The sequence below is a fragment of the Neopelma chrysocephalum genome, unplaced genomic scaffold (assembly GCF_003984885.1).
Source record: "Neopelma chrysocephalum unplaced genomic scaffold, ASM398488v2 Primary Assembly neopelma1_125, whole genome shotgun sequence".
Classification (NCBI taxonomy): Eukaryota; Metazoa; Chordata; class Aves; order Passeriformes; family Pipridae; genus Neopelma; species Neopelma chrysocephalum.
Window position 1 is genome coordinate 1788222 of NW_020897787.1, and position 7910 is coordinate 1796131.

A 7910-nucleotide genomic window follows, 5' to 3' on the forward strand; every position below is an offset into this window, starting at 1 on the left:
AGGGGAGAGCAGGATCTCTGGAATAGGGGAGAGCAGGATCTCTGGAAGGATCTCCCAGGGTTCTGCTCCATAGCTCTGCAGCAGCAGGCACAGAAACACCGTGTGCACTCTGTAAGTGGTACCCCAGCAACACCCAGGGCATTGCTGCTGGAAGCAAGGCCTGAACCAACCCAACCCAGCACATGGCAACAGTTCAGGGGAGCAGCAGAGCCAGCAGACAAACATCAAGCCCTTTTGGGTGCACAGCCACGTTATTGTACACCAGCATTTTCTGGGGAGACTGAAGGGGACAAAAAAGGCCCAGGACAGTAGAAGTGGGCCTGGCAGCCCTGTTTGCTTTGGAGGAAGGTTCCCTTGGCTCCTGGCTGTTGCTCTGTGCCACCCTTCCCCACCCTGATAAAGCACAGAGCCAGCAGCTGCCAGCTCCCTGATAACACCCTCCTCCTTCACCCTCCTCCATTCCGCACCTTCTGACACACAAAAAAGGAGCATTTGCTGGAATAAACCAAATTTTAATGGCTAGTCTAATGAAATTAGTAGATCTGTGCACATAATGACCATTTTTAGCCATGGATTTATTCAGTATCTTGGTTCACAAAGCCCCTGAATGACACTTTAGTGCTCTTCACTTTGCTTCCGGCAGTTCTGTCCCTGGTCAATTCTATCAACAGGAGATTAACCAGAGGTGCTTCTGTTTATCCTGCCATCTCTCTACAAATGGGAGAAGGCCCCTCCACATCCTACAGCTGCCTTCTCTGCAATTCATAGTTAATAATTCCTTTTCAGTAGAAAGTGAACCAGATGCTGAACCTGTTTATAGCTATTCCCCTCCTGTAGGCTAAATGTTTGACTTTGGGGGTAAAACTGAGCTCAGATCACGTCAGACATTTCAGTTTCAGGCCAAACATCCACTTTCCCTGCCATTAGAAGTTAGGGTGAATTATTTTAATTACTTTTCTTTTTTCAGCCTTAGACTCCTGTACCTCCATAACCTGTCCAGCTGAGGCAGTGCAGCAGAGGAAAGCCTGTTCTTGCAGAGACTGTTGGAAAGCACACAGGACATTGAAGTTCATTTGAAGTCTGTACAGAACTAGTCAGCACCAAGAAAAAGCCTGAGACAGCAAGAAACTCAAGATTACTCTTCTCACCCTTCTTTGCTCTAGTGCTGGCTGCTGGGCACTGACACTCAGCCAGCTCAGTGACACTGATTTGGGCTCCCAACTTTAAATGGATGTTCCTTTCCTTTCTCTTCATTTGGGACAATGCTGCAAGTTTCACAATCTGTCTTCTGGCTGCTTCCAAAGCATTTCAGTGTCTTATGTGATGTTACATAATTGTTCTGGCTTGGACAAGCACCTCCTGAGCCAAACTCTGCATTCCTTCCTGACACAGCCCGATGTCTGGAGGGACTGCAGCTCCCAAACTGGGTCAGTGTGGCTGAGCTCACAGTGGGTCAGTGTGGCCCCAGCAGTCCCAGGCTGCCTGGCAAACAGGTCTGGAGTCAGCAAAAGCAAAGACATGTTTAGCTCCACAAGGACACTGATCTTTAGAGAAATAAAGAGCCAGGTTACACCAGCCACGTGCGAGCAGCTCTCCCTGGAAGAGCCAGGAGACTTTGGCTTGAGTAGGGACCACCAAGTGTGGCCTGAACAGCACGTGGGGAGCGTTTAAGAGAGCAAAGCAGCCAGTCTAGAAATGCTGGAGAGACTGAAAGAGTTACCACAACACTCAGTTTTAAATGAGAACAACACCAGCACAAATGCAACCATAGTTTTCTTCAACTTCGCTCCTTCATCAACCCATTTGTTTCACCAGTTTAACGTTTAATTAATTAGTACTTTTTTAAAAAAGCAAAGATCTCAATAGCTTTTACGTTTTATACTTCCCTACAAGTTTCAGGAGTCAGCTCCCCCCTTGTATTACTACTCTTACACGTCAGGCCAGTTACCACCCAAACACAATAAAAGTACGTGGAAAAAACTCAACTTTGTGGTTTGTAATAACGTTGTAAAACCAGCCCTGTGATATTCAGAAACAAGGTTGCAGCAGCAGATAGAGCCCTCTGTGCTCGCTCGGAGCCTCCTTACCTCCAGCAGCAGGTCTGAGCGTGGGGTCTGGGTGAAAGTCTGGACAGGCACAGCCACCCAAAGCACAGCCTGGAGCCCTCCCTCTGCTCCCAGACAGCTGTTTAAATATCGGAGGCACAGCAGGGAGGGAGAGGAGGAGCCACAGGGAGGGAGGTGGAGCAAGGAAAGTCTTTCTAAGCGTGAGTCAGCAGGAATGTCCCCGCCCGGCTCTCAATGAATGATGCACTGACCATCCTCACCAGTGTTCACCTGACCGTGACTGCAGCAAACAGGCTGAGGGGAGCCCTGCATGGCACACTGAACAAATATCTTCATTTTTAACCCTCAGGGCACCACAGAGAGCTGGTGTGTCTGAAAAGAGAGATTTCAGTTTAGATTTCTTTCTGTTCAGCGACATTAAGTGTTATAAACCTTTTGCACAGTAGCAGTAAAATGAGTCAAACTTGCTCAGGTAAAGTTTAAACCATAGCAGGACTTTCATCCAAGGGATCTTACCCAATCCAGGGCCTGATCGATCCAGCTGCTAAATTTAAAGTGCCCATAACAAATGGAATCCCTCAGCACCAGAGTGCTCAGCTGGAGCAGGAACTGCAGCCCGTGTTTATCTCTGAGGCCATCTGTCCTGGAACCACCATTTCCAGGGAATCAGGAGGGCTGAGGGCCAGCCAAGGTGCACACTGCCATCCATGGGATCTGAAAGATAAGAGCTGTTCATGAGAGGGAGTTCTCTGCTCTCACAATACTTATATAATACTTATATATACTTAATATAATACTCTATTTTAATTCCAACAGAATAAGTTTTTTTTAATAAATATGAACCGTTGTTTCACTTAAACTCCCAGTCAACCCTTTGACAAACCTGACTGGGCAAACACTGTCAGGCTGAGGGGTGGGGCTCTCTTAAGGTCCCTTTCAAGTTCCTGGGCCTTTATCCAAGGCAGCATTTGCACAGAGCTCTTAAACAACTCATACTGGTTTTTTTGACAGCAAAGGCTTTTGTGTGTGTTATTCAGCTATTTATTGGCATGAAACCACTTTATCCATATTAGTCAAGGAAAAATTAGGCTTTCAGAGAAAGTAAGGCATTTGTTTGCTTAGGTGATGTAAGACTGCCCTCTTACCAGGTTTTTCAAAATCTGTCTTCAATATGTTGACGTGCAGCATTGCATATCAAACATTTTAGAACAAAGGTGTTCAAGTCAATACATGCTGATACCAGAGATACAGGAGGAAACCATACAAGCTTTGGCAGGCTTTTAATAAGGAAAATCAGGAATACTTCCTATGTGTGCAAATCAGCAGAAATAAAGTTGTCCTTCAGGTACAAAAGTAGGAGTCCCTCCCCATTTCCCACAGGAATTTTTAAAACTGTCATTTCTATTACCTTCACAAATAAAGCCAAAACCACGTGAAGTCTTTCCAAAACCACAAGCTCTATCACAGTTTTGTGTAAAGTACAATTCTTTACAGGAAAATGTTAATGTACAATAACCCACTGTCCAATAAGACCATTGAATAGCAATTTGGGTGTGGAATATATATATATATATATATATATATATACACATATATATATATATATGTATATCACTGTTAGTGTTTCTCCTTGTGTACCTTGCCTGGAAACAAATAATTCAGCCCAACACTTTGCATAAACTTTCCAGAAGAGGAAGTAGTTGTGCAATCTGCCCTTGGCCTGGCAGGCAGCTTTTGACCCACTAATTTGTGCAATTCACTTATTTTTTTGCTGAACTGACAAAAACATTTTATAGGTGCACAGGTTTGAAGGTCTTTAGAGAGCTTCCAACTTTTACAGAAAATAACCCTCTGCTAAAGCACTGCCCAGGTTTGTGGGCTCATTCCCTGGGGTGCACTGCACTGTGCTCAGAGAGGAGTCACACCTCTGGCACACGGGGGACAAAGAGATTTGTCAGACTTAAGTGGAAACTGTCAGTAAATGAATTATTTGCAAGGGTTTCTCCTCTGTTCTTTAAAGTTTTTCCTTTCAAAAATTAAATAGGAAAGCTTAGCCTCTAATGAACATCACCCAGAAAAGAGACAGTAGCAAAACCCCACCAGTGATCCAGCTGATGGAAAATGAGGCTTACACAGGAGCTTGTGGAAAGCTGCTCTCTTTAAAAAGGAGTTTGTTTTTTAATAGGACCCAGGACACTGAGGATTGCCTTTAGGTAATGTAAGGGATCAATTCTATCTGTGTACTTGCAAAAACACAGGAGGCAGGGTTAGAACACCACATTTGCTTTTATGTGAATGAGCCTTGCAAATATTATAATTTCAGGTAGGCAAATCATGCCCTGTCAGTGTGCAGGGAGCCCTGTGCCCCCCCCTCTCCTGAGGAGGGTTTGGCCTGCAGAAAAGAGGGGCAGATTTCACTGGGAGTCTTCTATTCCACCTTCAAGTCATCCTCTGCAGCTCGCAGCACCAGCAGCTGCATTTATGGCCAAGGTCAGGCACAGATCAGTTCTCAGAACTCAGACAAGTTGCTGCTGCGTTTAACCAAGGTAAAATTTGAAGGCTGTGCCAGGAGCATGGACAAAGCCAGAGCACTGTGCTGGGGAACACTTTGAGCCTGACCCTGAACCCCATATCCTCACAAAGAAAGGTCCTTGTCACCTGCTGACTTTTGGCCTCAGGTTGTCTGAGTTCTACCCACCCATGTCCCACTCCTGAGACCTGTCAGATAGCCCTGGTTCTGCTCTGTCCTGATTCAGGGGAGCTTCAGCTCTGCTGTCAGAATTCATTGCTGTTCCCTGTGCTCTGACAGCTCTGGCAGAACCCTCCCCACAGCACCTCTGCAGCACCCACCCTTCCCTCCGGGCACCTTGGGGTGCACCATGCTCTGTGCTAAATTACCACGACATTGTTTCACACATTAGAACTTCATGTTCTGTTGGTTTTTCACAATGAGAGGAGCCCTCCCAGTGTCATCCTCCACGGGCCACAGCAGTGCTTTGATGATGCCTTGGTGTTGCTGTCAATTAGGGTAAAACAGAAATATAAAATTCTGCATGTTTTCTGCCTGAGAGAACATTAAGTGTTCACACACAGAGAATGCAGATCATTTAATCTAAGGCAGAATACCAAAATCAAGTGTTGGAAAACCTGCCCAAGCATTTTGGTTCTCTAGGATCTCTGTGCAGTACCTAAAGCCCAGCTTCACCCTGTTGCTGCCTAAAGTATCTCCACCTTTTTCTCACAGGAGAACTTAACACTTAGAAGTTGTATGTTAGCACATGTACCAAAACCAGAACCCACACACATAATGGTAATAAATGATTTGACATCAATACTGAAACAGTTTACCTGGTTGCTTTTTGCTTTGACTGAGAAAACCCACATTTGTCACCAGCACCACAACCCAGAGCAAGATGAGCTCCCTGGAAATGTCCTGGCACAGCTGTGCTCGTGCCACCTCTGGCAGCAGCTGGGTGTCAGAACTGTCCCTTGCTGTGCCAGTGACAGAGGTGGAAGCCGTGGGAGAGCCCAGAGAACGGCTTGGGGTGACAGAAAGAGCCCTCAGGGAACTCTGCAAGTGTGAGACCCACTTCTGCTCCAGTTACACTTGTGACTTCCTACGTGTGTTTGTGCTTTCACATGGCTTCCTCTAACGACAGATCTGGCACAGAGCACGTGTCCTGACTTTCCCATGTCCCTGCCAAGGCCATATCTGTAGTCATACCTCTTTTTGCAGTGTTTAGGCAGCTGGATCCAAGGGGAGAGAAGTGAAGGTTCACTGCACCCTTTTGTTGTTCATAGGAGCATTGACCTTCCAGTCAGATAAATACTGAAATGGTTTTATCTTAGTAACTTGGAAATTTGTTTGAGGAAAGTAAAAAGCAAAACCTTATATTTTTTTGGAACTATTTTTAATGAGTGAATTTTGGTTTTCCCTGCTCTCAACCTGTTACCTTGAAATCATCCTTTATCTGTTCTAAGAGGGTTGTCTTCTCAAATTAATGAGACAAACACAAAGATTTTCACCACCCTTCATTGGCCAGGGCCATCAGCCACTTCCACCACTTTGTCTTGAAAACAACTGTTCAAAAATAAACGTGGGGAGGTGAGAATCAATCCCACTGCCCAGGAGGGCTGTGAAGCTCCATCTGCTTTCATGTGATCCTGTCTTTGGCCTCTCTGCAGTAAGGGCTGGTGTGGGCACTCTATTGCACAGTAACAGTGACCTGCTGGGACATTGCTCACATCTTTAGCAGGCTGAGGGAGCAGCAACAGAGATCCAGAGATCCCTACAAACACACCCTGGAAGGTGTTCCTGGCAAGGACAAAGGAGCCCCCTGTGCTGGGAGATAACTGGGTATTTTGCAAAAATATTCCCTGGGAGTTCACACATGAAGTGTCCCTGCAGAGAACCAGCAGAGTGCTGGTGGCTGTGCCTGCATTCCTTAGGAACCAGGCCAGGATCAGCATTTCCCTCCTGGAATGGCAGCAGAAGGGGGTGACAGCCAAATCCAGTGCCCTTTCTGCTCCCCAGCACATGTTTCCTTCCAGGGACTGGTGGGATGCAGAGAGGCACAGTCCCAGGCTCCAGGGACTGCAGCCAGGCTCGTTTCCCACAAGGGCTGGCTCTCTGCAGATTCCTTGTTCCCCAAGGGCAGAGGAAAGCTCAGCTCCTGCTCTGCCCTCAGGCCTCCACCACCATCTCACCATTGATGTGTTCGGGAGAAAAAGTAACCACATGCACTTTCATTTCAAACAAACAGCAGCCATGACCTAGTCAAAGATTAAACTGCCCATGAAGCTGATAGGGAATTTTTCTCTTCTTATCCTAATGTCAATATATTCCTAAATATTGACATGAGTCACAGATAGCAGGATCATTTTAAGATACCGCCTTTAGCTTCTACAAACCTAAAGTCAGTGTTTGGTTTTGTTCTTTTAGTCTATACAGGTATTTAGCAACTGATAGCTTAATTTAATAAACTGTGGCACCATATTACGATGTGCACATATGCTGCAAATCAGAAAATATCCTACAGAAGTGGATGCTCACAGTTTCTTGAGAGGAATAACCCACAGAGAAGAAAACTTGAAGTAACAGGTACAGGTGAACATGAGCACTGAGCATCTTTTCTGTACACATCTTCCCTTGAGGCAAAACAGGGCTTTTCAAATACAAGTGAGTAATTCAAAAATGGAAAACAGGATGAAATGCAAAGAGCTTCTTCAACTCAGTAAGACAAACCTTCACAAACAAGGCTGCAGAAAGCCTTTGGAGTTTCCTGGAGTCATTTTCTTGCCACAGCTTAAGCCATTCTGTAGCTCTTTAACCTAACCTTAAAGTTCTTTTTACTTTATCAAGATCAAGAATCACTTAATCAAGATGAAGGATTTTGTAGCATTCCTGGAAGGCTTTGCCACATGTACAGCTGAGGGCAGCCAGAGCTCCGCAGCCAGCATGTTCCATTGCCTCCAAGACAAATGAGCTTTTCTGCAGCACAGCACAAGAGGGTTTAGCTGGGAGGGTTTAGAAAAGGACTGGGCTGGAGTCATCTGCAGCTTCCTACCCTCAGGGTTTATTTTCATCTACCTCTTGAGCATCTGATCCTATCAAAGGAGCTGCTGCTTGGATCCAGGTTACCAAATCTGACATTCCTGACTTGCAACATTTCCTTTCTGCCGTGACTTTAAGAGTGTCTGGGAAATTCTAAGTGTTTATTGTATGCGTCCTTTCCTCTTAAGAGGACTTCCATGCACACTGAAAGATCAGCTCAAGTGATAGATTCAAATGAAAGTTTCTCAGGCCCCAACTTCCCCTCACAGTAACACTGACTGCCAGGAGTG

At 45.7% G+C, this 7910-nt stretch overlaps 1 protein-coding gene across 1 annotated transcript in view; it reads right to left on the bottom strand.

Moving 5' to 3' along the window:
• Positions 1-2143, bottom strand: part of OSGIN1 (oxidative stress induced growth inhibitor 1) — a 10660-nt gene extending 8517 nt beyond the window's left edge. Inside the window, exon 1 of the mRNA XM_027698222.1 lies at positions 2094-2143. The gene's annotated coding sequence lies outside the window, so the exon portion shown is untranslated. The remainder of the gene's footprint in view (positions 1-2093) is intronic.
• Positions 2144-7910: the final 5767 nt, after the last annotated feature.